Source organism: Leptonychotes weddellii, chromosome 16, assembly GCF_054177405.1.
Source record: "Leptonychotes weddellii isolate Sample4059 chromosome 16, ASM5417740v2, whole genome shotgun sequence".
Lineage (NCBI taxonomy): Eukaryota > Metazoa > Chordata > Mammalia > Carnivora > Phocidae > Leptonychotes > Leptonychotes weddellii.
Window position 1 is genome coordinate 7,751,855 of NC_138384.1, and position 27,433 is coordinate 7,779,287.

General features: G+C 46.1%; 1 protein-coding gene across 3 annotated transcripts in view; it reads left to right on the forward strand.

Annotated features, from left to right (window-relative positions):
• MAF (MAF bZIP transcription factor) overlaps nt 1-27,433 on the forward strand; it is a 337,857-nt gene that overhangs the window by 33,257 nt on the left and 277,167 nt on the right. The window lies entirely within an intron of this gene.

The window sequence follows — 27,433 nt, forward strand, 5'->3', positions numbered from 1 at the left end:
CCCCCACCCCCAGCATTCGAAAACATATTGTCTTCTTTACTGTAGTTCATTTTGCTTTCCGAGGTGATTAATGAATTAAAGATGCAGTGTATTTATTTTTTTGCCTGATTACCATTCTGTAATAAATCTAAGCTCTGGAGTCTGTCGATACAGGAAGGCCAAACTGCCTCTTCGGAAAATAAAGGTTTGTACATTAAGCTCAACTTCCAGCTCTCTTCAGAGCTAAAATTCACCTTTAGAGCCTTATAAAAATAAGAGGGAAGCTCAAAGAGACACTGGTCCCTAGAAGGTTCCATTTCTGTGCATGAAAAGGCACTTTGCACACATCTCCCTAGACATGGGAAGTACCTCTTGACACGTAGAGGGAATTTTTTTATTGGGAATTCCGAATGTCAGGCTATTCATGGAGGTGATGGTTGGGAGGCGGGTGGCAGCCATGAAGACCTTGTCCCAGCACAGTGAGCTCTTACCATCGGTTTGAAAATGGTGCTCTCTATGGGGTGCCTGGGTGGCTCAGGTGGTTAAGCAACTGCCTTCGGCTCGGGTCATGATCCTGGAGTCCCTGGATCGAGTCCCGCATCAGGCTCCCTGCTCGGCAGGGAGTCTGCTTCTCCCTCTGACCCTCCTCCCTCTCATGCTCTCTGTCTCTCATTCTCTCTGCCTCAAATAAATAAATAAAATCTTAAAAAAAAAAAAAAAAAAAAGAAAATGGCGCTCTCCGCAAGCTGCACTCATCTCTGGCTGAATGGCTATGAGAACACTTGAGCGTGATCTTGTTGGTTCCCAGGGAGAGCTCCCGGAAGGCAAGGGACCGGCTTGCCCAGGAGACCAGGGTAGCATGGCGGCCAGGACCACTGCTCCCGGACTCAGCGTGTCCAGCTCTGCCCCACTAGTGGGGTGACCCCAGGGCTGTGGGACGTGGGCTTTCCCCCAGAACAGGTGTAGGGGGTGGGGCAGCGCTTTGCCTTCTGAAGGTCTTACCTCATAGAACCCTCATTCAATTTGACCTGTACAAGGACAGGAAGCACATAAAAAAGAGACAAATAGGGGTTTCTGGGTGGCTCAGTGGGTTAAGCGTCTGCCTTCAGCTCAGGTCATGATCCCAGGGTCCTGGGATCGAGCCCCGCATTGCGTTCTCTGCTCAGCGGGGGGTCTGCTTCTCCCTCTCCTTCAGCCTGCCACTCCCCCTGCTTGTTCTCTCTCTCTCTCTCTCTCTCTGTCAAATAAATAAATAAATCTAAAAAAAAAAAACCCAAAACTAGGTTGGTAGTATCACTGGCAACTTCCTTTCCTTTTTTATATTTTAAAAAGAAAAAGCAAAAAGCAAAACAAATAAAAAATTTACTTAGCCTGTGGCTTAAATAGGTCCATTTCTCACTGCCACTGATTAGTCAGAATATGTAAAATATAAAATATATGTGTTTATTTTACATATATATAATTCATACGAACTTAGTAATAAAATATCAGATTGAATGAGTCCATTTCAAGGACTCTATAAAATCTCCTAAAAATATATTCAAGAGTCTGTCCAAGTGCATTCTCCTGGAAAGAGGGTCCCTACATTCATCAGAGCCTCAAAGGATCCAATAGCGAAAGACAGTTTGGGAATCAAACCACAGGTTCCAAAGACCTTCTCTGTCCATGTGAGGTTGCCAGCCCGGCGCTGGTGAGGATGAGGCACGCACTGGAGGTTTCTCGGTGCCCTTCAGACCTCCGCAGGACTAAAGGGATGCAGGCAAGCTAGACTAGCTCAGGGCTGCCACTAGCTAGCGGAGCATTGCAGGCCACTCTCTGACCTCAGTACCCCCCTCTGGAAAATGGGGACTTTAAGAAAGTTAGGTGGCCAGGATGCAGTGTGAGCTGGGTGCCAGGCCGAGATCAGCCCTGTGCACACGGTTGGTTGGCAAGAGACTTGCATAGTCTCTCTCCCCGCCCTGGGAAGAGCCAGCAGCCCCATCCTCAGCTGAGCTTCCCTTTGTGGAGTGGACAGCTGGGAGAGTTAGACACTGGGCAGTGGAGTGCCCGACCCCCAACCTGTACCCCCTTTCCTGACTGGGCCATGCCCCTGCGAGCCTCCCCAGTTCCTTTAGGATGCTGACAAGTTGAAGTCCCTCTCTGCAGGGGAGTTACGAGACTCAGATAGATGAGCCAGTGCTCCCCCAACCCTGGCTCGGGGTCCCACAGTGACACCACTGAGCTTGTGCACCTATGGGCACATTCCTCCCTTTTCCTCCTCCCCCAAATTCCTTCTTCCTCCCCTCTGCAAGCAGAAAATGGACAGTGTAGGTAACAGATTCAAGAAAGAAGTGTCTCAGCAAGGCAGACATGCTTCTTAGGGCCAAGAAATACTCTTTCCACCTTCTTCCCAACAAATCAAAAAATTGCCAAGATGGGGAGAGAGAGGCTGCCCCTGAGGACTTGGCATGTAATTGTGCAGTGAAAGTCGCTGGGTGGGAAGACCCCCGAGGCTTGAGGGGGTGGCAGGGGCAGTGAGGGAGGGAATCTCTTGAAAGCAGGGTTTGCACCACTTGAGATGCATCCCACCTGGAAGGTTCTCCCTTTTTGCCTTTGTTCCACGTAGAATTGTGAACTAGGTTAAGAAGCTTCCAACCTAAACTAGTAGTTTGGGCCTGCCTTTCCCAGCATCCCAAAATGACGCCGGTGACTCTACTGGGAGGAGTCTGGGTGACATTTATGAAAGTGAGAACCTTTATAAGGAACAAGAGGTTTCCTCCTTCCAGACCAGAATTCCAGATAGGACACCCCCTGCATGAGAATCAGGTATGACACCGCCCTGAGTTCACCGAAGCAGTCAGACTCATTTTATGTGTGTGTGTGTTCATTTTTGCTAGCTATGTATTTATTAAAACATCTAGAACATTGTTGTCCAGTAGCAATATAAACATGAGCCACATTTAAAATTTTCAATTTTCTAGCAGACACATTTAAAAAAGTAACAAGAGGGGCGCCTGGGTGGCTCAGTTGGTTAAGCGACTGCCTTCGGCTCAGGTCATGATCCTGGAGTCCTGGGATCGAGTCCCGCATCGGGCTCCCTGCTCGGCAGGGAGTCTGCTTCTCCCTCTGACCCTCCTCCCTCTCATGCTCTCTCTATCTCATTCTCTCTCTCAAATAAATAAATAAAATCTAAAAAAAAAATAAAAATAAAAAAGTAACAAGAAACAGGTGAAATCCATTTTAATATTTAAAATCAATACATCAAAATATTACAACCACGTATGATCAGTATAAAAGTATATTTGTGAGATATTTTCCAATCATTTCCTTTTTGTGGCAGGTCCCTGAAATTGGCTGTGTGTCTCACATCGGATGCTAAATGATCAATGGTTAATGTGAACCAGTCAGGCTAAAAAAAAAAAAAGGGTGTGCTTCCCAGAAAAAAAATTTTTTTACACTGCTTCTGTTTCCAGATTTAAAGGCAAAACAGTTAGAATCAAATACAATTAAAAACTGTGTTCCTCAGCCGCACTTCAAGTGCTCGGTAGCCATGTGAAGCCAGGGGCTACATCCTTGGACTGTATAGTGAGCTCCAGAGTTGAGGTGTTATCCAAAGTTGAAAATCCCGAAGTACCAGGTTGAGTTTTAGCATTGTCTGGTGTCAGGCACCTGTTTGCCTTATGGACACTGCCTTCAGCCTGTATGTTGGATCCACCAGAGGGTAGGTGTCTGCCTGTGTAGTAGAAACACCTCGCTCGGTACCTACACGTAATACGGACTTGATGTTTGCTGAATGCAAGGATGAACAGAAGGGACGAATTAAGGACTTCCTGCCATGTAGATCAATGTGAATTTAAAATAGGAACCTGAAGGAGTTTTTGGTTTTTGTGTGGGTGTTAAGAGGGGATTACAGAAGGCAGGAGGGGCTGCATTGCCTGGACCAGGGGAGGGCCTGGATCCAGAGGGGCAGGTATGGAGGTCTCATAGCCAGAGCCACAACCTGGGTGGAATTATGTTTCTTTCTCCTCTTCTACTTGTTCTGCTAAGGGGTTGAGTCCTGGGTTAGCATTCTAGATGGCTACTTCCTGGTGAGTGTGGGGCCTCCTCCAAAACAGGGAGGCCTAAGAATAAGGGTTGAAGAGAGCATGAAACTCTCCCAGGCCTGAATATATATAATGTATGCCCAGGCTTAGAATACTCTATAGTGGTAGTTGGCATCCAGGGCATAGCTAACAGAAGAATGTTCCATGTTTTAGTTAGACAGTAGACCCTTAAGCTTATAAAATGGATTTTTTTCTCAAGGGCTAAGAAGTGTGCCTCCGACTTCTAGGTCCTGGAACATGGTGAGAAAGTCCTCTCACTCATTCCTTCCTCTTTCCATTAATTTAGTCATCCACCTAACATCACTTATTAAGAAACTATTGCTCGAGGCAGTGGGATGCTGGAAATATAGATGGGAGCACAACGAACCTAGTCCCTGCCCATCAGCAGCTTCACAATGAGTTGGCAAAGCTGGACTTGAAATAAAGATCCATTACAATTGTGCTAAGTGCCATAAAGGCTGGGACCAGAGTCCTGTGGCCAAATCCGGTCTGGGTGTTAGGGGATGGGATATTTACATTGAGTATTTAAGGATGAGAAGGATCATGTCTTGAGAAGTTAGGGAAAGGTGGTTAGAAAGGGGGAGTGTGTTCTGCAAGTAGAACAAGGAATGTATTGGAAGGCTGGGCAGGAAGGAGCTGAAAGCTGGCTGCTGGATGCAAAGGGCTCATGTCAAGGCCAGAGACACTGTGGTGTCCATTCTGGGCTCCTTTGTACCTAGCTTGGCACCCAGCACCCCACAGGTGCTCAACAAATATTTTCTGAATTAGTGAAGGCAAAGAGTTATCCTGGGGATTCCTAACTTTTGGGGGAAACTCTTGTCAAGCACCCAGACACACCTCTTTTGTCAGCCCATTGAATTCCATTCTGAATTGTGAGGATAATTATTCTAACTTCCCTTGGCTTTGGAGAACATGTTCTGTTCCTCTTCTTAAGACCTCTCTCATGGGGCGCCTGGGTGGCTCAGTCGTTAAGCGTCTGCATTCAGCTCAGGTCATGATCCCAGGATCCTGGGATCGAGCCCCGCATCGGGCTCCCTGCTCCGCGGGAAGCCTGCTTCTCCCTCTCCTATTCCCCCTGCTTGTATTCCCTCTCTCGCTGTGTCTCTCTCTGTCAAATAAATAAATAAAATCTTTTAAAAAAAAAAAAAAAAAAAAAAAGACCTCTCTCATAATCCCACATTTTTGGAGAAAAACAAGTATAATTCAGATTATTTTTCTCATTCTTAACTACATAGCGTATATATTTTTTTGTTTTTAATTTTCAGCACTACATTGGTTCTACTTCATTTGAAATGCCTATATGGGCGATCACATAGGTTTCCTTCCTCTGCCCTTTCAAATCTTTCTGATTTCTCCAATTTAACCAGCTGGGTCTCCAAAGCATTATGTGCCTTATGGAATTTCTTCAAAGAATAGTGTTAGTGACAAAGAAATAAGGAGAAACATAAAGTAAAAAAAACGAACAGAACCCAAACAACAATATAGCACGAGAAATTTCAAGAACCCATGTTCTGCTTTGCCACATCTGCCCATCAATATCCAAACCATTTACTGGTGTAAGGAGAGGAAGGGGCGGGGGGGGGAGGGGGGAAGGGAGTGAAATATAGCACCATCAGCATCTTTCATTTCTGTTGGCTCCTCCAATTTAAAAATGGAATCATGTTTAACATCTTAATTAGGGACAGTAATGTACAACAGTTTTTTTATGAACATCTAGTAATTTACTCTTGAAGTAAATTATAGTCCATTTATCTACAGTGACAAGTCAATAAAACAGTGCAAGGCTCAAACTTTTCAATCACCTAATATTTGTTTCCTCTTTTTACTACTGAATGGTGGTCAGGGCAACAGGTAAGGAGAGTGAACAGCTCAGGGTCGGTGCTGTGGCTTTTGAAATCTGCTACTTGTAGGCCTCCCCCTATGCTTTTTATAAAGATTTTATGTATACATTTGCGAGAGAGAGAGAGAGCGTGAGTGGGGAGGGGCAGAGGGAGACAGAGAAAGAAACTGAAGCAGACTCTGCTCTGAGCACAGAGCTTGAAGCAGGGCTCCATCCCACAACCCTGAGATTATGACCTGAGCAAAAACTGAGAGTCAGAAGTTCAACGATCTGAGCCACCCAGGTGACCCTGCAGCCTTCCTCTTTGAAAGTCCAGGTCCTATGTTTACCAGCTCTGGTGATTTTGGCATTTGCAGAAAGATGCACATTGTTGAAGAGGAAGATGACCGGGCGGCATTCTGGTTCTTGCTGTGTGGTTGGTCAGGGTGATTCAAGTGGGAAACCCAACTACCGTCAGCTTTTAACCGAGATTCATTCTAAAGAGAGTGTTAAGAGCGTGCACAAACCATCGATAGCTGAAATCAAGGGACCTCCCCAGGCTTTCTTCTTGGTGGTGCAAGCTTGGTTAATAGCTAAGCCCACTCAAACCATGGCCGATGTCCTCAGGCGCAACACTTGTGTTTGATGAGCTGTACTGTGGTTTCAGAAATGGCGATCAGATCAAAGTAAACACACACACACAGACCAGGCGAGATTGCCAAGACACACCCTGCCTAGAGGTTTCTGTGGTGTTTTCTGTTGGTTCAGAAGAGAAGTACATGTGTCCATCCAAGAATAAAAAATTCTGTGAATAATGTACCTGACTTCAGAGAAGGGAAGCATGAAAGTTACCCTGTGATCATGTCTTACAGTTTAATAGCTTCCTAAGGGTAGGGAACCCCCATTAGGAACATGAGAACCAGGCTAAAAATCTTAGAACAAAGGGGAAGATTTTTGTCTTGTTTTGTTTTCCCCAGGAAAACCACTGGACTCATGAATGGAACCCCAGCTAGATGGCAAGATTTAGGACAGGGAATATCCGTTTGGCTCAATGCTGTATCCTCAGGGCTGAGGACAGTATTCCAAATTTATTGAAATTCCCCCATTCTGGGCTTATTTAGCGGCCTCAGTTACCACTGTGCTTTGCTGTCTTTGAACAATGGAGCTGATCCCAAGAAGTTTGATCCAGCAATCCCTTTTCTCATAAGTGAGAAGACAAATGATAATATAAAATCAGTTCCAATAATACCTTTTCTTTTAGCCCAAAGGAGCAAAGAGCTAAACTATAGTCATTTGAAATGACTAATCCAATTAATGTGATTTGATAGAGAGGAGGATACTCGACTTTAAACCCTGGCATTTCCTTGAGATAGGGGTGCTTGAACCAACTAGTCTGCCTTCCTTCCTTCCTCCTCCTTTCTCTTTTTAGTGTATAGTTTCCACTGTACTCACTTTTTCTTTTTTTTTTTTTTTTTTTAAAGATTTTATTTATTTCAGACAGAGCAAGCACAAGCTGGGGAGAGGGGCAGAGAGAGAAGTAGGCTCTCAGCTGAGCAGGGAGCCCGATGTGGGGCTCCATCCTGGGATCATGACCCAAGCCAAAGGCAGACACTTAACCAACCGAGCCACCCAGGCACCCCCATTGTACTCACTCTTTCAGGATGGTCTAGCTCAAGCATAATGGACACGTTTCCCTTTCACACTTGGATTTCCACCTCTTCTGACAACCACTGTGCTAATAAAATGGCCCCCACAGACCAAAGCAAGCCATGACCTGGTCGATCCCCTGGAGGTATGTTGGCTTCGATGGTCTCTGCAGGCTTGCTGCATGCAGTGGTTAGTTTCCAGGGCCAGGCTTCACTGAGGGGGTAAGAGAAGGCAACATGCTTCCCCTGAACAGCCCCCATCATAACATGGACCGTTCACTGTCCTTCCTTGATGCACCCGTCAGCCTTGGCTTAAAGGTCACTTCCAGGAGGAAGCTTTCTCTTACGGCCAGATTAGGCTCAGAGTCTCAGATGTATGGCCCCACACCATCTGCATATCTCCTTCATATCCCAGCAGCACAGCTCCCTGGGATAAATCTGTGTGTCTCCTCCCGTGTCCTTGCCCCTCACAGAGTACTCGGCATACACCAGGCACTTGATATGTATTAGTTGAATTCATGAGAAACTACATGTGACCCCTGTCTTTGTCATACTAAGTGGCATTACTGGAGGATGGCCATGTTCAGGTGTAATAGGCCATGCATGTAATGATTCGGAGCTGCCCTCTGTTATGATCCTCATATTGCACGTGAGGAAACTTGAGTCAAAGAGAATCTGACATGCCCAAGGCCATATAACTAGTAACCAGTGTGGCCAGGTACAAATTGAAGGCTGCAACCGGCACGTGGGACCAAAACGGTCTCAATCCAATTGTGCCCTGCACGGGGGGCTGACTCTACCAGTGGATGCTTCTTCTTGCTCACAGGCAGGGATGTTTTCACTGCCCCTCTGTGCCTGGGCGCCTGGAAAATGCTGTGGCAAGATCGTTGGCAAAGAAATTCCAGTTTTCTCCTCTCCCACCCTCAAACTGCTGATATTGGCCATTGTCTAATTTTCTCCTCCAAAAATGGAAACTTTGGGAAATTACCTTGGCAGAAAAGTCTTTCCTAGCTCTTCCGCAGAAGCCCATGCATTGATATAGCTGGCACTTGAGATGGAATTGAATTAAAAGGAAAAACAAAACACAAACTCACCAGCTGAAATCTGTCAAATGGGGCGCTGGCCGAAAAGAATTTGTACATATAGAAAGATGGCAGAGAACCCACAATGGAAAATCACCACCAGAGCCGACACTTATGGAGCATTTCTTTGTGTTAAGGACTGCTCTAAGCTCTTCATTTCATATATATTAAGTCCTTACAACAACCCTATAAAGTGGTTGTGATTAATTATCTCCATATTTAAAATGGGTAAATTGAGGCATAGTGAGATTTATCTGACTTGGCCTCGCTCATACAGATTATCTGTGAAGGTGCCCATTGTGCTTGGGATGAAGAAGAGCAGAGATTTTCAGTCTACTCAAGTAACTACTCTCTGTTCTCAGTCTTCACGTTGGTGGCTTAAAATCATGGTGAGAGTGTTTACACCACTGAAATCAGCAAACACTAGAAATCTGCCCTTCCCCAACCTCTGAGAGCTGGTTGTTTAAACATTGATCAGCACATTGACCTGCTTGGAGGTAAGAAGGGGCCAGGTATTGAAGGACAGGGAATGTATTTCAGAGACCTCAGACTATAATTTATAGAGTATTGGTTTTTGTCTTGGCTCAGGTTTCTAAAAAAGCAGAGCCTGAGGCAGGCATTAAGTACTGATCTTTCATTGGGAAGTACAGTCCTGGGGCAGCATGGGTAAGGCTCCAGGGAAGTAAAAGAGTAGGGGGGGAAGGAAACAAACAGAAGGTGATGGAGTGGTGAAGAAGAAAGGCCCCAAGGAACCAAGGGAGCATGCAAGATGCGTCCAGTACAGTTTTCAAGCTGTAGGGTACAAGAGTCTCAGTTGTGGGAGCTTGTCCTAAGGACAGTTTTCTGGGACCCATCCTGAGTTCTGAGTCTTCAGAACCGGGGTTGGGCTCAGGAGTTGGCCTTTCTGGGGAGCATCCCAGGAGAATTTGAGGCAAGGGTTAATGGGCCCACCCAGAGGAACGCTGGGGTTCATGAAGGGGACTCCACTCTTTTGTAAGCATCCTCATCCACCCTTCTTGTCTTCCTGTCTTCCCTTCTGACATCCTTTCTGAAATGCCATTCAGACCTCCGTAACCCTGATCCAGTTCTGACTCTGATCAGCTTTTCCTGCCAGCCCTCAGGTTCCCGTGAGGTGGTCTTTCCCTCTGTCGGGGCCCCCATGGTGCGGCACACATTCTGCCAACGTCCTCATGGGAGTGTCTGAGAAGACGGGCTCCAGAGACCAGCAGGTGCAGGTGCGGGATACTTTACTTGGTCACTTTACCTCTTTCAGGTCCTCCATCTTTCCATCTGCAAATTGGAGACCCGGGTCCCCACCTGATGGGGTTTGTTGAGAGGGTCACATTGGAGGATCCTTCTGCTGCAACTCACATGGTCCCCGCATGTGGTAACTGAGCGGCACATTACTGTCACATGGGTATCAAGCCGTGGGGAGAGTGCACAACTGATCTTTCCCCCAGAGAGATGGCCATAGAACCGCAGTGCCTTCCAGGGCACCATGCTAGACACTCCGTCCAGAAGGCAGAGAGAAGAGCTCGGGGACTTGGGGCCGTCCCCAGGGCTTCCTTTGAAGCGCCAGAGTCCCCGGGAGCTGGGCCCACTCCGTGGCGCCGGCCCAGGGCTCAGGGTCAAAGGCAGGTGGTGCGGCAGAGACACCATGCTGAGGAGTCTCTCTGACAAGGTGCTTTCTGAGCACGGGCTGACTCCAAACTGTCTGCCTGGGCCTCCCCCGGGAGAAACTTCTGGAACTGGGCTGGCTTGAGGCTCCAGCAGCGTCAGGATGGGCTCACACCAGCCTCTGCCCTCGCCGGCATCCCCTCTGGGCCAGGGCCGTGGAGGGACTGGGGTCTGTGGGAGGCCGCTCAGCCGCTGCCCAGCTCAGCAGGCTTCTCTTGCATTGTGGAGCGTTGCAGAGGGCCAAGGCAGCCCCTAGACATGGACGGGCTGCAGGAATGGGTTCTTCCCTCCAAAGAGACCCATATCTGTTGCCAAAGCAGAGATTGAGTGGACAGCTGGCAGTTTCCGAGCACCTACTATGTGCTGGGCATTGGGTTTCCTCACTTCACTTAATCCTCCCCAATTAAGCCAGGTTGGGGATGACCTGGAAGGTGAAAGACCATCGCCCTCCACACACCGAATCTTTGGATGAAATGCCGTTTCCATGACGGCAGCTTATAGAGGTGCCATTGCCCCCAAACCTAACTGGTGTGGCAGAGTGGAATCTGGTAGATCTGGGCTGTCGGGGGGAGGGCAGGGGAGCCACAGTCCTGCCCTCTCATCTCACCAGCCAGTGTCCCCCCCCCAGTACCACTTGTACGCTAGCTGTGAACATCGCCACCAGGGAAAGGTGCCCTCATGGAAATCACAGTCCGGGGGCAACAGCTCCAGGACCAGCTGCCTGGCACGGCAGGTGGTGGTTAACCAAGCCAAACGATAAGGGCTTGAGATCCTGTCCTGAGCAGGAAATAGGGAAGAGAGGAAGAAGGGGTCAAAATACTAGAGCATTGAGAAAGTATGACAAAAAAGGTAAGACCTGAAATCGTCTCCAGGGAGGATGGGGAATTCTCCAGGCAGCCAGAGGAGAAGGGGTTTCAGATGAGGAGACAGCAGGTTCAGAGGCTCGGAAGTATGAGGGACCTGGGCAGTGTTCAGAACAGTTGTGTCTCCCTTTGTCCTGATAGCAGGTGCAGCGGAATGGCCTTCTGGACAGATAGGTCTTAGGGCTGGTAGGTCTCAAAGCAAGTAGGCCTCAGATCTTTATGTCAAGCTAAGGAATGTGCATTTTATCCTACAAACGTTTTGAAGATCTGTGTTCCTTAGAATCCCAAAGTATAAAAGAGACAGCAGCAAAGCAGGGTTGAAGCACGTGGTAGAATTGGGTAGCGCCAGGCCCAAGCCTCAGGACGAAGGGTAGGCAGGATTTTTCTGCAAAAGGGCCAGAGAGCAAATAGTTTCAGCAAGTTCTGTCTCAGTTACTCACATCTGCCACTGGATTGAGAGTGCCTGTAGATATGGAAATGATTGGGTGTGGCATAAATAAACTTTATTTACAGACATTTAATTTGACCCTCATACAATATTCCCCTGCCATGGTGGAGACAGCCTGGGGAAGCTCTGGAGGCTGTGGTTCTGGAGGTGACCTTCAGCCTGGAGAGGCTATTTCTTGAGCTGTCTCTGGTGCCATGGCGATGGAAGGAGCTTCTCTGGCCTCGGTGGTTCATGCTTCCCCGTGTTGACAGATTGCCTGAGCGCACAAACTCAGCTCATTGCAGGGTGTGCTCTGGAGACAGAACCATTAAGGAGGTTGCTTGGATTCCAATTGTTTTTAGGGTCCTCCTTGATTTGTGGAATCCTCTGTCTATAAGCTGCCATCATGGAAATGGCATTTCATCTATAGATTTGGTGTGTGGAGGGCGATGTCTTTCACCTTCCAGGTCAGTGAGAATCAGGGCTGCTAAGAGGAGGTGCATGTGTCTTGCTTTTCCCGCTATGGTTTTTGCCATGGCACTTTTTCAGATGCTGCAAGATGGCCCACATGGGTGTCAGGCTTCAGTCAGACAAAATGGAACCAAAGGGGATCATTTTCAGAGGAGTGCCAACCTGAAGGGAGGTTTCCACACTGGGGAGGTGGCCAGTGTAATCGAAGCTGGGCTTCACTGGTCATGCCAGGGGCCGGATGGAGAATCAGTTCAGTCCTTGCTAAAAACACCCAAGTTCCTCACCTTGAATTTGACACTGGTGGCCTGAAATTGTTTAATAAGCTTTCGCAGACAGTATCTTGTGGCTTTCTTAGAGTAGAGAGCCCACTGTACTGAGGAGTGGTTCAGCCCCAGCTTGGGGTGGAGTCTAACTCTGCTATTGCAAACCAGCCTTGTCCCTGTCGACCCAGCTGTAAATGGGGGACTGTCTACACTACCAGCCTCACAGAGGTGTTCCCATCAACAGGTGATGCATCACCGTGCATGGCACCCCCCCGCCAGGCACATCATGGCTGCTCCCTCCGTTGTCTGTGTTGTTAGCCGTTAGCATCCTTTGAAATAGATCTCTGAGCAAGGGGGCTCAACACTTGGCATACTGCAGCTCATTTAATCCTTAGAACCATCCTCCAAAGGAGGAAATATAATTTTTATTTTACAGATGAAGAAACTAGGCTGAGATGGTTTGTGGGTGGAAGGATGGAGAGGATGTTTCTCTTTTGAACAGTAATATCTGCTGATGTAGAAGATGAATCAAATCCGTCCCCATCCCACCATCCCAGAGGCGGACTCTGGTTGGTGCCTAGTTAGGGAATGATTTCCTTGTCCAGAGAAGTTGAAGCAGCATGGTGGGAGGCTCCAGGCTGTCAGGCTTTCAGCTCTAGACTTCTCTACTCTGCCATCCTGTAGCTTCACTAGTGGGGTGTGGGCCATCCCCCTGGGGCACCCAGCATCCCAGGGGCTCACTGTGCTGTCTTGTCATGAGTCCGTGAGTCTGGCGGGCAAGATACCAAAGTATTGGCTCCTCTGGAAGTCTGTAGAGAAGCGCCAAAGAGGAAAGAAGGAACAGGACACCGTGAGTCCATTAAAATAAAATGTTTCCCAGAATGATAGAAGACTCTCCATCTTCAAGGCCATGCATATAGCCACAGACTAATTAATGGTCACTGGAGATGTTGTGCTAGAAGGCTTTCTTGTGAAAATGTTTTATAATGTATCTATAAATCCAAAGATTGAAGACCAACCAACCCATGTGGGCTCCCCCCCACGCAAACTGTTTTTACTTTGTTATATCTTAAGCTTCTTTTCTCTCTGAATCTGAGATACGAGTAATTCATTACACAATTGGACTTTATGGTTTGTTTATGCTGATTCCGATCACAGAATAAATGACTACCTGGAGTTAAAAAAAAAAAAAAAACTAATGAAAAAACAGGCATCAATCAAGAACATTTATGAATAAAGACTTTAAACATCCATACTTAGAAATGTATATGATATTTAGAAATAGATCTGAAAAGACTTATGTAATGTGTTTTAATCAAATCTTGAAGAGAAATTGGCCAATAAATCAAATCTTGAAAAGAAATTGACCAATAAATCAAATTTAGAAAGAAAGTGACAGATAAATCAAGTCTAAAAAAGAAAACAACCACTATATCAAATCCATGATATGTTTATTAAAAGCAACGGATCTCAGTTTTTTGTGAACTGTGTCTTTCCTGAACCCACGTATTAGGACTATATTTAGGAAACAAGATGCTTATACTTTTTATGCTATTGTATATTTGTGTGTGCATATACCACACACACATATAATTTGTAAACCAAAATAGAGGGTCTGGACTGGGATAGAGGAGAGAGGACAGGAAGAATCAATTATAGACAAATGCCTAGTACCAGCCTTGCTTCCATGTGGTTTCTAGGATTTATGCTATAGGGTACCTTATGTTATAAAGCATCCACATAACACAGCCTTTAGGACATCAGCAGCCAAAGTCCTTGGGATCTAAAGCAGCTCTGATGAATCTTAAATACTCTTTCACAGTGAATTGAGTTAGATCAATTCCAGAAGGAGCTATATTTTGCAAGTGTGGAGCAATAATATATAGGACATGGTGTTTCATTTGCTTTAAAATTAATTTAATTTTAGGAATTCTCCACAAAGGTATTAAGGTATTTCTAAATATATTTTCAAGATCAAGTCGTGTGTGTGTGTGTGTGTGTGTGTGTGTGTGTGTGTGTGTGTGTGAAGGATGCTTCTGAGTCTCCAGGTGTCTGTCTTCCCTGTCTCATTCCCTTCACCCATAGTACTGTGTGCCTTATTTCAGAAAGGAGCTTTCCAGAGAAAAAAAGAAAAAACTTTAGACTGGTGCTCACTTCCTTGCCAGGCACAAGTCCTGCATTTTTCGTTTTTCGACAGAAACATGAGTTAAAATGTTCTGTATCCTTGCCCCAATAGTGAGCTTATGGTTGTCATATCCTATGTCCCAAAACCCGAGCCTAGAAAATTATGTTCTCTGTATTTAGATTCCTCCTTAGTTCTAGTTCATGAATATGTCATACAAGTCCATCTGCCCCATTGTGATTTCCAGTGATAAATATTAGTAGTTGGTCAGTTGTCTGTTTTTTTTTTCTTTTTTTTTAATTGGATAAATTTGACATGTAATATTGTGTAAATTTAAGGTATAGCATGTGATACTCTAATACATTTATATATTGCAATATGGTTGCCATTGTAACAATATTTATCACATTACATACTTAACAGTACAATTATTGTCTGTATTCAATATACCGTAGAATGGGCCTTTTGTCTTTAGTCAACATATGTGCACACGAGGCAGGTATTTTTTTTTTTCATTTGTAAAATTTTCTTTTTTGAATTTGTTTAGTGGAGAGAGAGAGCGAGAGAGAGAGCGTGCGCACGTGAGCAGGGGAAGGGACAGAGGGGGAGGGAGAGAGAGAATCCCAAGCACACTCCACACTGAATGCAGAGCCCGATATGGGGCTCAATCCCATGACACTGAGATTAAGACCTGAGCCGAAATCGAGAGTCAGATGCCAAACTGACTGAGCCACCCAGGTGCCCCCATGAGGCCCGTATCCTTGAGAGAATATGCCCAGGATCTCATAGCTGGGGGGCAGTAGAGGCAGGATTTGAAGCAGGGTGTGCTCCTAATCAGCGTCTTACCTCGTTCCCACCCTCAACGGTATTTACTCTGTTCCTAAACATATGGCCATGTCAGTATTAATTTAGAGCCAGCCCCCAATTCCTGGTCTTACTCTTGACCACATGGTGTTGCTGCCTGAGGCCAGCAATAAAATACAAAAGACAGGGTTGATAGCCAACTTCTTCCAGTGATGATAAAAATTAGTTCATGTGTCTTCATGGGAAGCAAGCTGCTTCTCTTAACACTGTCATGGTCTTAGTAGAATAGTTTTAATTTCTAGACATTTCCATAAAGATAGGATCCCTTGCTGGGAACCTTCAAAATGATCTAATCACGCCCTGTGTCATTCCTACCTTCCGAAATCTGTTTTCTCTTCTCCCGCCCAAGTCACAGCACTCCATACAGAACCTGGTATAAATTAAAGTTTGTGATTGGGAAGCTTATCTTATTCTCTAGTGTCATTTCTGGGTTAAGCCTAGAACGTCCCACTCTTAAAAGAAAAAAAAAAAAATAGCTGGTTGATTTGGATTTTCACCTGCATTATCCAGCAATACCATTTAAACAAGTGGCCTCAGTTTATCATATAGTAAGGTGGTCATAGCCCTGTGCTCACAAAGGTAGGACTTTTCTTGGGCTTTTACCCAATGAGATTAAGTTTTAGGTTCTGTTTGGTCTCCTTAACTCTTTGATGATATTGGTGTATATATACACACTCACACACACCAGTCTATATACTCGCATTACTGGTGGATTTTGGAACATCCACTCTTTTCTACTGGAATCATTTTTTTCCCCAGTGGCTTGTGAAAAATTAAAATCCTCTGCCAGGGCTGGTTTCATTGGTGTGTGATGTCAGCAGTCATCCAGGGCTCGTGCTCGGAAGGGCCACACTTGGTTCAATGCTCTGCTTGTCCTCTTCCTGAAATTCGTGATAGTTTTTGAGCAAGAGGTCCCGAATTGTCATGTTGCAGTAGGCCTTCTAAATTATACAGCCGGCCCAGCTCTGCATTTCCCACCTTTAACCACATGTAGATCTTCTCCAATTTGATTTGCTAGCACTGGAGATCCAAATTTGCTCTGAATTTTCTGGTATACTTTGTAACATCTGTTCTATAGTACTTTGTTCTGCCAGGCTCATTTCTTCTTCCCCCTCCCAATATTTAGGGATGGAATTTAAAACCATGGAGGGAAAGGTCTCAAAGACCATTATTTAATATTCTAGGAGTTAATAACAAAATAAACAACGGAAATGCATGCCAAATGGTCTTTTGGGAGGTGATGAAGGACACTGTCCTCCTCTGGGGGAGTCAGAGGTCCCTGGCCCAAGATGGAGCTCATGCAGAACAACCCAGGGCTTTCTGTGGGGCTCAGCTCAGCCGTGGTCAGACATAAATAATACTAAAGAGTATCAGTCTCACCAATTTGATATTATCAGGATATTAACAGGATAAATCTGTAATTTTAGGTTTGCTGTTCTTCGGTAGTGATGATATGACGATATTAATCAGTTTATAAACATGAATACCACCAGTCTACAATTTTGATTAATACATAAAATAAAGCAGTGTTTCAGTGTTTTTCTTTACAGGAAAAAAATAATGATGGAATGTCATTTGGGAAAATAACATTTTGAAATCACCAGAATCCTTAATCTCTAAATCAGTCTCCAATAGAACTTTCTCTGATGATGAAAGTTGTATATCTGTGCTGTCCGTCGTGGTAACCACCAGACGTGTGTAATGAAATGAGGCTAGTATGATGGGGGAACGGAATTTTCTAATTTTAGCTAATTTTTGATTATTTAAATTGAAATAGCCATACACAGCCAGTTCCTACTATACCGAACAGCACTAAGGAGTTATTGCTCTTTTTTTTTTTTTTTAAGATTTTTAATTTATTTAACAGAGATAGAGAGCACAAGTAGGCAGAGTGGCAGACAGAGGGAGAGGGAGAAGCAGCCTCTCCGCCGAGCAGGGAGCCCGATGCGGGGCTCGATCCCAGGACCCTGGGATCACGACCTGAGCCGAAGGCAGCCGCTTAACCGACTGAGCCACTCAGGCGCCCCGCTCTTATTTTTTATATGCTCTCCCATCCCATAGCCAAGCTTACCTTTTCCCATAGCTGGCCCACATCCTACTGTCTGCTCCATAGCTTTAAGAAACTTACCTTTATAAACTTGTAAACAAAACTTTACAAACCTTTTGCCATCTTTTAGCCCAAAATGTAGTGATGGAAGGTCTTGGTGTCTGGCTTCTTATGTTGGCACAAGAAATTGCTCAGCTGGGGCGCCTGGGTGGCTCAGTCGTTAAGCGTCTGCCTTCGGCTCAGGTCATGGTCCCAGGGTCCTGGGATGGAGCCCCGCATCAGGCTCCCTCCTCGGTGGGAAGCCTGCTTCTCCCTCTCCCACTCCCCCTGCTTGTGTTCCCTTTCTCGCTGTATCTCTCTCTGTTAAATAAATAAAATCTTAAAAAAAAAAAAAAAAAGAAAGAAAGAAATTGCTCAGCTACACACAGTGTTGAAACCCGGCCACTCCCGAGAGGTACCGCGCCGTGACATCGCAGAAGGATGGAGTGTTTCGACAGAGGGGTGGTGCTTAGGGGTCATGCTTTCCTCTGCTGCTCCCAGAAGTTACGAAAAGATGGAGGGAAGAAAGTATGGGAAAGCAGGAGGGGCTGCTTTCTTGAGGACAGCCAGGCATCTGGGGGACATTCACGATGTGTCCGAGACAAACCCTGTGCGGACAGCATCTCACCAAGCCTGCAGCGCAGGTACCATTCCCATCTTCTCTGTGGGGACAGCCAGGATGGAGAAGGCCCCTGACCAGGCGGATGTCGCCGGAGTTGGACCCTGTTCCCTCTGGCTCTGAAACCCGTTCTCTTCCGGCTCCCACCATCTACAAGATGCTGGCGAGTAATGGTGACAGGCACAGGTGCTACTGGCGGGGATTGTCTTTGCTTCTTGTCCTTTTATAAGCCTGGGAGGAATCTGTCACTGTGCATGATGTTATCACCTGGGTAACTGTCCGGTGAAATGCAGAATTCACAGTGACATGATTCTGCTTTTTAAAAATATCCTAAAATTTCACTGATTCCTCTTGTTTACGTGGTTGTGGGGGAGTGATGGAAAGACACAATTGTGTGTGTGTGTGTGTATGCACGTACACACTGCTGCCATGTCATGTGGAGGCTCTGCCAACTTACGAAATAAGGACCACGCAGAGTGTAAATTATGCAGAAACCAAGCACCTCGAGACTTCTCCCTTGAAATCGATGGCGATCTGCTTGCTGTGGTCACCGGGTTAGGGCAGTGGACTGCCGCGGGGTTGAGGTGTGAGTCTCAAAGGGGAAGGAAGCCAGTCCCTCCCAACCCAGGAAACCCAGCTGACCTTTCAGAGTGCGGGCCCCAGAAAGTCCAAGCTCCCGAGACCATCCAGGTCTTGGCGGCTCAGCCAGCCCTCAGACCCAGCCCTGTGTGCCCTGCATGGGGAGTTCAGGTGCAGGGGAGGGGGTGCAGTTCCCTCTTAGTCTTGCTGCTCCCCACTGGGACCCAGGGGGCTTGGAAGCCCGCCATAAGCCTCATCCCTGCGGCGGCTGACCCAAGTAGTTCAGGCAACACCGGTCTGGAAGCTGGCCTTGACTCTATCTAATCCAACAGGCTTACACATCACGTGGCCAGGTCCAAAAATAACACGCACCAGGGGGACCTTGGGGACACTGGGCCCAGCTAGCGAGAGGCCCCGCAGGCCCAGGAGCCCGCTTTCCTGTTTGCCTTCCTGGCTATCACCTCTTGGCGCTTGCCTGGCCTTTCTGCTTCCTCAGGGTACCGAGGTCCCAACCGCTGTCCCTGCTCAGCCGTGTCCTGCACGGGCTCTCCTCCAGGGGCCTTGCGTCCCACAGTCCCAGCATCCATGTCACACAGAATTCATGGCCGCATGCTCATGAGTAGGCAGAGGAAATTGTCACCAAGTGACTGCAATGCTTGGAGTCAGGAGCCCTGGGATGAATGGCTTAGCTTCTTATTCCAGAAGCTAATCTCATGCCATCAGGATGGTGACCAATGCCAGCACCTGAAGCTCCTTTTTAATCCTATAAAACCCTAGCGTCTTAGGGACTGCAGGAGCCCAGGGAGCTCTTGGTTTGAATTCGGGCCCCGCTGTTCACCTGCTGCTCATTCTTCAAAGGAGAACAACTCCCCAAGGGGCAGTTTTTGGAGGGCCGGGGAGGGGAGTGAGGGTAACGATGTACATAGAGTTCCCACCACGACCCCACAAGACTTTAGGCCGTCAGCATTGCTGCTTCACTCAGCAAGGTTTGGGACCGTGGACACAAATATTTTCTGCACCAACAGGTGCATAGCCTGACACATGTCGGAGAACTTTTGGAGAGGAGCTAGAATAATTCACATCAGGATGATGTCCCCCAGTTCGGGTACATGTGGTTGCTGTGAAGGCGTAGGAGCTTCCTGGAGTAACAGCAGGTAGTAATAGCAGTTCTAGTAGAAGCTGAGACAGCAGCAGTGGTAACCTAGTACTAAGAGTCACATTAGTAGTTACTAGGGGCGATGCTGAGGGTCCTAGGGCCAGTAATGGTATTAACAGCAATGGAGGTGGTAGTAGTAATAGTTAACTGTGATTATGCTCTGTGCCAGACTCTGCTAGTCTTTGATGGACCAACTCCTTCCCTTCTCCTGACCCCCCGAAGATAGCCACTCTTCCCTCCAGGCAGCAGAGAGAACAAGTCCCGAAGCCCGTATTTAAAAAGCAGTGTTGTTTCTTTCCAGCCTGGGCTGTTCAAGAGTACACGTCTGTCGTCTACCTTGTTGCCCCTTCCCCAGGGGGTTGCGTCCACCTCCCTGGCACCCACAGGGGAGCAGACACCCCACAAGGTGAGCTCACGGTAGACAGCAGGCATCCGTTGAAGATGAGCAGGGCAGGAGTGGGGATGGGGACGGGGAACCTGGCCAGGGGCCATTCCCATCCTCTGGCCAGTTTTCTCTTTAGGACCCAGCAGGTCCTTTGTGTGTGGACGCCTGGTGGTCAGAGTCCCTGATTTCACTGTGAGGCTGAGCAGTTGGAGGGTTGGCATCAGGACTTGGTTTGGTTCTCATGACTTCGCTGGTGGCGGGTGAGGCCAGAGCTCAGGTCTTCAAGGGGCATTGGAAGCTGAGCTGTAATGTACATCTGTCTGCAGACAGTCTGTGTTCCGTCCAGGTGCCCGGCCTTTCCCCAGTATCTCCATCCTTTAACTTGGCTGATAATCCCCCTCGTTCCTGAACGACCTCTAGTCCTCCTGCGTGGTGGCGGCAGTGGCCTCTCGGGGATCGCTTTGGCAATGACATTAGGATTTTGGTCTCAAATCTTACCTGTAGCAGGAACAGCCTCACAATCAGAGCCCCTCTTAGCAGTGGGCTCAAGGACAAACCAATGTGGTTGCGTTTGCTTAAAATTTTTTCCCTGTAGAAATAAAGTAGTCTAACACTTAGAAAAAGGATAAAGGAGAAATCAAGCATCACTCATAATCCCATCAGAGAAAAATCACTGTTATTACTCTGGAGAGTATTGTTGCTGTCGATTTTCTATGCGTGCATATTTTGGAGTGTTTGTGTAATTGTGACCATGTGGTAATTATACAAGTATGCATCCTTTATTTTTCCACTTACTGCTAGGCTATGTGTGATTATCTTCATCCAAAAATTATTTTTAAAAGTCTGTTGAATAATCTTTTGGAATAAAATAATTTCATCCTCAAGGTATTATTGGATATTTAAAACACCTCCATTTTTTATATTATAGATAACACTGTACTGAATATCTGTATATGTGAATCTTTGTTGGAATCTCTGATTATTTCTTTAGTATAAATGCTAACAAGTGAAAGTATTTGTTAAACTTCAAACTTAAAATTCAATATATAGAATAAAATTGCTTTCCAGAAAGACTGAGACAGTTTATGCTTCCACAAACATGATAGGAGACAACCAGTTTCACTGTAACTACCTTAACGGATCATTTTATAGAACTTTCTTTGATAGTAAACACAATGATACCTTATTGTTTTAATATCTTTATATTATATATAGATATACTATTAATATACTTACATATAGTATATGGTGTCTTGTATTTATATCTTTGTTATAGCCATTCTTATGCATGCCTCTATGAATTGTCTATTCTTTTCCTTCCCTCCCACATTTATTCCCATTTGACATGATTGTTGGTATTTTCCTTGTTGATTTCTCATAGCTATTTATATATTGTGGCTTAACCCTCTGTCATATTTGTGGCAAAAATGTTTTCACGTTTATCTCTTGCCTTTTAATTATATGTATATCTTTACATGTACAGTGTTTGTATTGTATTCAAGCTAAATATATTCTTTCTTTTATGTTTAGAAAAACTTTCTTTCCCCATTTATATCATTTAACTCTTCACTCATACTTTCTTCATTTTTATGATTTAGATATCTGACTTTTAAATCTTTAATCCACCTATAATTGATTTTGGTAATTAATAGGTGATGCTAACTTGCTTTGTCTTCATAAATAACAAATTTTAAAACAGTATTTGTTAAAAGGGGCTTCCTTTCTCCTTTGGTTTTGATGCATCTCTTACTGGCTTTAACTTCACATACCACACACAGAGAAATCCGTTTCAAGCATATTTCACTTCATTGATCTGTTTGTTGATTCTTATGAGAACATTTGTATGATATTTATGTTAAATATTAATATTTGTGGGAGTGATCATCCTTTGCATTCTTCTTTTTTGGGAAATTTGTCTTTGAAATTATAAAGGAAAAGTAATATTTTCTACTTCTTTTCTCTCAGTGCAAGATCTAGAACAGAATTCACACTGAGCAACCAGACAGATAAGGATTCAAAGTCTGAGTTTTCAGATCCATAACTGTAGGTCCAAGTTGTTTTGCCTCCCTGAGATTCAGCTTACTCATCTGTGAGATGGGGTGAGATCGTGTCCATGTCAATTGGACGCCTTGTGCACATACATCAAGCATGGGAATGGGGCCTGAAATACGGAAGGTGCTCAGACAGTGGTGCCTGTCATCCTCAGACTCCCAGTTACCCTCCCTGACCTCATCGGGTGGGGTGAAAAAGGTGGCAGGCCAGAGCCCCTGGGTTTGAATTTTGCTGCTTTGACATTTCAAGGTGGCAGATCTCATGGCATCTGAAGAATTTCTAGGAGCCATCTGTTCTCAAGTCCTGCTCCACAAACAACCTGTTCCTAGTTGAAGAAGACTGATGGGGTTCACAAAGGTACGGAGGCAGATCCAAGTCAGAGTGACATCCTTCTATGGTCAGGTTCGGTCCGGACCATAAGGATGATGAGTCCGGCTTTGGGGCTAGCCCGTGTCCTCAGCTGTAAAACGGGCGTTATGGGAGCACCTTCTTTCTAGCATTCTTGTGAGAAGGCCACATGATTTTGAAAATAAAACACTTGTCAGAATGCATAGCACAGGAGGCTGATGATGATGTTGTTATCAGGTATCAGCATGTGCTTGCATGTACCTGTTGGCCGACCTCACAAGGAAAAACCAGGCAACACCAAAGGGGAAACAGCAGGTCTGAGTGTGACTCTGGAAGCAGGTTTGAGCTGAGCATAGATTCACCGAGTGATCCACTTAATCATTCAGCACAACGTGCTGATAAGGCAAGTTGAGAGCATGGTCTTACCAGGATCTTACAGGTGTGCAGACACGGTGAGCCTCTGGGTGCGTGTGTGCACACCCACGCACGCAGACATGCACACTCACCCTTGCACTTGGCTGCCACATGTGTTGACGTCTGGAGTACCCACGGAAGGTCTCCCTACCAATATCATGAGATACATGACTTTTGTTGCTGTTGTTGACTAGCAGTGAATTCCATGCTCTAAAATTTCATAGACTCTGCCTGGGCCAGAGTTTTATAGGAAGTATATTGCCTGGTCAAAGCAGTGATGGTAAGAGCTACCCCACTTAGGGTTGAGCACAGCACTGGCCTTGTGATGTCTTGTAGCTTAAAGGGGCTTCTTTTTATCTCTCTGTTCTATGTTATTCTCTCTCTCTCTCTCTCTGTTTTTATTGAGCACCTATTCTGCACCTAGCGTGTAGAACAAGTGTGAATTGGTTATGATCCTGGTTCTGTAAATACCATCAGCCATGAGAGCTGATAATGAATGCAGAACTCTGTTTGCCTGCATTAATGTTCTTCATGATCTCCATCAAGATCTCACACAGGGCTGTAGCTGAACGATAGAAGCAGTGCTTGATGCTGTCTCCAATCCGATGAATAACACATATTATATGTCAACGTGTGAGAAACATTAATACTCACTAATATCTCCAGCTCTTCTTCCCCTCCTGGACCTTAGGGTATTTCCACATACCTCCTGATGTGAGGCCTGGTCATGTAACCTGATGTGACCAACAAAGTACGTGAAGTGACTTGCTCTGCTTCTGGGAGGGAGCATTAACGAGTTCAGGGGATCGTCTGAGCACCCATCCAGTGCTGTGGCAAACCAGGAAGCCACGTGTGGAGAAGGTAGTGTCAGAAATGGTGGCACTGCCAAGAGCCAGGGTCCCAGAGTAGCTGGGAGATGGGCAGAGTCACCACGGCACCTGCCCCTGCAGATCTGCGTTAGCGGTTCCGTGTGCGTGAGAAGGAAACCTCTGGGGGTAAAGCCAGGGAGACTTGGGGATGGTTGTTAGCGTCGCAGAGCCTCTCCTTTCCTGGCTGACGTAAAACGAAGTAAACTTGTCATAAGTGGGTCCAGGAAGACTTCACCCAAGAGGGTCAAAGTCCTTGAGCGGGATTTTGAAGCAAGAGTGGAAGTTCCTTGGAAGTGATTCATCCGATCCTGACAGCAAGCTCGCGAAGCAGGTGAGCTTCGTCACCGTTGTTGTCATCATCCCAAGGGAGGGAGAAGATGAAAATTGAGGCCTGGGGAGCTTAAGAGCTAGCCCCTGTCCACGGAAGAACCTGGGCTCAAATGTTGGGCATTTCTTTTCAGATCTCCTTCACTTTCCTCCACATCCTCACCCCTTATAGGCAATACCCTGAAAGGGTAACAACTGGTCCCTAGTCTTTAAGGTGGGCTTTAAGGATTCTGTAAATCCCGGCTCTTGGGGATAAAGGATACTGCATGTAACATGTCAAACCCTACAGGTACATGGGCACTGGGTTAGTTTTGTGGCACTGCATTTCAGGGCGGCTTTCTGGCACTTTTCAGAGTGGGATACACATTCTGTTACATTCAGGTGGCCAGCTGGGCTGACTCCTATACTCCCCAGAGAAAACATCCCGTGCTCACGTGGTGAGATGAAGTGAGACACGGGAAGAAGGAGAACCAGAAGTGTGGCTCACACCGAACTTTTCAAATTTTTTGCTGAAAGTAAAATGTCAAAATTTTACATTTTTACTAAGTGTAAAACCACAATTTGGATTCTGTTTTCATTGGAAGAAGTAAAACAAACTGACACACAACTTCAGAGGTCAAGAAGGAAGTCTCATCATCTGTCCCCAGGCTGTAAGTCCACTTAGCCACCTTCGGGCCAGTCACCCGCCCGAGTAGTTTCTGGGCCCTCTGCTCAGTGGATTGTAGTTTCAAGGATCACTGTAGGCAGAGATCTCGCAAGACTAGCTTTCAGGGGTGACGGCAGTGAGGACCCAGGTGAGTGGGAGGGGGCGCGGGAAGCTGTGGGAGTCCCTGTCCTGTCCTGTCCCCCTTCCTGGCGTGGTACATACAATTTTTTGGGGGGAGGGTGGTCTCACGAGGCCTGGTTAGGGCGCTGGGCTTAGCAGTTATTGTTCCGTGGCGAGGGAGCGTGAAGAATGCTGTTCCCTAAGGGAGGACCCTGCTGGATAAGAAAATTCATTTCTCCACGTCCTCCTGAGCAGAGTTAATCACCCGGGAGGTCACACAGAGGTCACTGGAGCTGCAGGCCCGTGTTGAAATAAAGGTGACAGCAAGTGAGGAATGGATTACTTTTACTTCTTCCTCCGGCCGATCTTGTCGTTGCGTTTCTGGAATCTTCACCTCCAGACAAAAGATCAGGTTATGAGCCTCTGAACTGATGTCCAACTGTTTCCCCATTGTGTACACACATGTACACAATTCGGAGAGGACAGGTAAAATTCAGGTGAAGATTTCAGTGCTTGTGAAGGACCACATGTGTTATCCTTATTAGTGGGGTTTGGAGCAGCAAACTTTAATAGAGCCATTTTTTAGAGTCCATGCACTTGCCATTCATTTTGATTCAATTGTATATAAAGGAGAGAAGCAGTAGGGTAACTGCAGACCCCTTCTGATTGGTCCTTCACATGGAAAATGATGTTTAGAGATGCAGAAACCAAACGGGTCTTAGGCTGTCGCTCGACCCCCCTTTTTTTTTTGAAAGTATAAGCTTCTGTTTTCTTGATAAAAATGGTAGCCCTCATGCAGTAGATAAATAATTTCTTGGCTAATGCTCTTGGTCCATGGCTGCAGTCTTAACTTTTATACAAAGAGGCCAGTGAAGGGAAGATAAATATAGAGAGAGAAGAAAGAAAGTAAGACACTAAGTTATTCCAAAGGGCATTCCTGTATTAGTCATCTTATAAAAATTATATGTACCACAGAATATCTATTTTTAGAGGCCAGGAGGTTATGTGAAGCAGTTCAGATGTTGGCAAAGACCTAGAGGCCAGCTCCCAGTGATGATATTGGATAGTTGGATATTTGTTTTCTTTATTTTAACTGTCCAGAGTTGGTACTGACCACATGGATCTGTTGGCCACTTGGGAACGGCAAGACAAGATCCCCATGTGCTCCTTCAAAGACCTCTGAGGCCCTGAGTGATTCCTTTGTGTTATTGCTGTCCATCTTCGAGGCCTGGGTGCCACACACACACGCGCGCACACTCAGGAGCAGTTCATCTTGCATGTTCTCTGCTACCATGCCCAACAGAGGCCTGAGTCAGGAGAAGGTGTCCCCAACCCTCTTCCAATTACAGTTCAGCTTTTTATCAAAAGCTCCTAAGACCACGAGGAAAAGACCTTCCCGTTTCTCCTGATGATCTCATTAGGATACTTTATTTGAGCTGTTTCTCACTTCTTAAGTCTTGCCCAAGTTTATAGGCCAGATCACTTGCAGCTTCTCTGCAGAGTACAGTACACTTGATTTGGCTACTGAGCAGTTGAAAATCTATCAGATTTAGTGATTCGCGCTGAAATAAACTGCCCCCGAAATGCACGGCCTTCCTACCCGCAGCACATTTGTTTCGCTTTTCTTTATTCAGCGCAACTCTGGTCCAAGTAGCTTCTCAAGGCTCAGCTCTCTTACTTGCCCCAAAGACGAGTGATGCTGCCATGGATGGCACTCCGGAACATGGTGGGTAGGCTTCTGTGTGTCCACGACCCTCCTGCCTTTTCTCGCCATCCGGAGTCGGTGTCTGTTTCTACCCCATGCTCCATCCAAGTAATGGGACAACTGCGGGGCCGGAGAAGGAGACCAGGGGGCCCAAGGTGCTTCTCGGGGCTGCTAGGGTTGGCTTGCCAGATTTAGCAAAATAAAATCACAAGACACCCGGTCCAGTTGAATTTCAGATGAATGACAAATACCTATTTTAGGATAAGTAGGTCCCACCCATGCAATATTGGGACCTACGTATACCAATAATTTTTCATTGTTTATGTGGAATTCAGTTGAGCTGGGCACTTGTATTTTACCTGGCAATCCCCTGCTAGGACACCTTCCTTAGAGGCAATTGCATGGACTCTAGAACCCCAAGCCCCTTTTCAGGGCACATGACACTTAGAAAATAGGAGAGCACACCACACCTCCTTGATTCCACAGGTGCCAAATTTCTTATCCTTAAGAGGACCTAAAGATTCCCTGGCTTAGGAAATGACTCCCAGGGTCCTTTTTAGAGGAATGGGAAGCAGCAGATGGGGCCTGTTTCAACCCAACTCCACTGCCTTCCTTCCTTTTTTTTTTTTGCAGCTGGGGAGACCTGGCTATTCTGCCAAGTGCTCAGATCAGGCATAATTTTAATAGCTCTGTAGCAATAGAATTAAGATGTATCATGCTAGTACCACTTTTCATCTAAAGTGGTCAAAGCATACACTTTGTCCTTAGAGCTGATCCTCCAAACATTGAATGAGGGAGGAATTTTAGGGAAATAGGTCTTTTTTTTTTTTTT